Source organism: Otolemur garnettii, unplaced genomic scaffold (assembly GCF_000181295.1).
Source record: "Otolemur garnettii isolate 467f Iridium unplaced genomic scaffold, OtoGar3 scaffold00156, whole genome shotgun sequence".
In the NCBI taxonomy this organism is placed as follows: domain Eukaryota; kingdom Metazoa; phylum Chordata; class Mammalia; order Primates; family Galagidae; genus Otolemur; species Otolemur garnettii.
Window position 1 is genome coordinate 4,102,881 of NW_003852551.1, and position 1,647 is coordinate 4,104,527.

General features: G+C 39.8%; 1 protein-coding gene across 3 annotated transcripts in view; it reads right to left on the reverse strand.

Annotated features, from left to right (window-relative positions):
* EYA3 (EYA transcriptional coactivator and phosphatase 3) overlaps positions 1-1,647 on the reverse strand; it is a 105,520-nt gene that overhangs the window by 39,593 nt on the left and 64,280 nt on the right. The window lies entirely within an intron of this gene.

Consider the following 1,647-nt stretch of genomic DNA (forward strand, 5'->3'; position numbering starts at 1 on the left):
CCACCTTAGGTGTACATGGCTGGTGCCTTAGCCACTTGAGCCACAGGCGCCCAGCCAACATAATTTCTTTGAGAAATAGAGCTGGTATTCCAAATTCCAAAATACTTGGAATTGCTTCTTGGGCTCTACTCTAATAATGGATTATTAACATGGATCAACAAATACCACGATCTGGCATTTAGAGACTTTATCAACCAGGAAAAACTCAGAAAATATTTACTATTATTCCGGTCAGTTAAAAATGTACTTTCAAAGTACTTGGGCTGCCTGTTTTAAGACAAGAAATGTGGACTAAGTTTTATACCCTTCTACCACAGATTGCACCAGGATTTTAATTTAAAACACAGTGACCAGGCTTGGCGCCCTTAGCACAGTGGTTACAGCACCAGCCATGTGCACCGAGGCTGGCAGGTTCGAACCCAACCCAGAGCAGCTAAACAATGACAACTGCAACAAGAACATAGTTGGGCACTGTGGCGAGCACCTGCAGTCCCAGCTTCTCGGGAGGCTGAGGCAAGAGAATCACTTAAGCCCAAGAGTTTGAGGTTGCTATGAGCTGTGATGCCATGGCACTCTACCAAGGGCAACATAGTGAGACTCTGTCTCAAAAACAAAACAAAACAAAAACAACACAGTGACTGGTATTTACCATAGTGATTTTTTTCTGGTGGACAATGTAACTGCTACAATGAGGTACTGGTCTTGAGCTCCCTTCCTCACTTCCAATAAATACACTGAGACACAGTTCCTACTGCAATCATACACCCCATAAGGGATCACCATCAGGTAGACCTAACTGACCACGTGCCCCATTAAGCAAATAAAGTCCTGCATAAAGAAAGTTAATAAGAAAACCTCCTCTCTAAGAACAGGGCAGGAGAACAAATGCTATAGAAACTTAAGTGCACCTATCAAAATCAAAGAGGATTTTCATCTCTTTCTCCAAGGATACTCTCCTTAGAAGAATCTAGAAGAGACTAAACGTCAGTTACAGCAATTGTAGCAATCCAAACTGTCAGATTAAGAACCTGGAACAAAGAGTAGTTAAAGTAACTTTCCAGAAACATAGAGCTAGTGGTAGATAACTAGGATGATAACCTGCATTTTCCAATTCTTCATCCTGTGCTCTTTCAGTTGCTGAGCTAGGGTTCAAATTTTGTAACTATCCAGAGTAACTTTCTTCTAACTTCTTGCCTCGGGAGAATTAGGGAACTCTTAAGGGCTTACTTTTTCTTCAACAACTAAATGAAATATATTTTCTAACTCTCAGATGGCATTTTCTTCTCATCAATATTCACATTCTCTTCTACTGTGGCTTAATTCATTCTTTTTCCTAAGAGGAAGAACTAAAAAGTGACAATTCACCAGGCAGATGACTCTGTAAGTAGTTTTAATCAATCCTGTGGGAAAAGAATTTTGACTAGTTTCCAGATTTTACTACTAGGAAATTATCCTAGGCAGGCCTGCAATAAAACAGACTAAACAAAAGTGATTTAAGGTAGGAAAGAAAATAAAGAATTTATTTAACCTGTTGAGCTTATCTTCCCCAGCAAAGTCCCTTTCTAGTTCAATTTTCCATTGGCCCTGGTTCTGGCATATATTCTTCTTTCTCTCCTATTGATCTATAGCTCTGTTTTACTTTCTCAA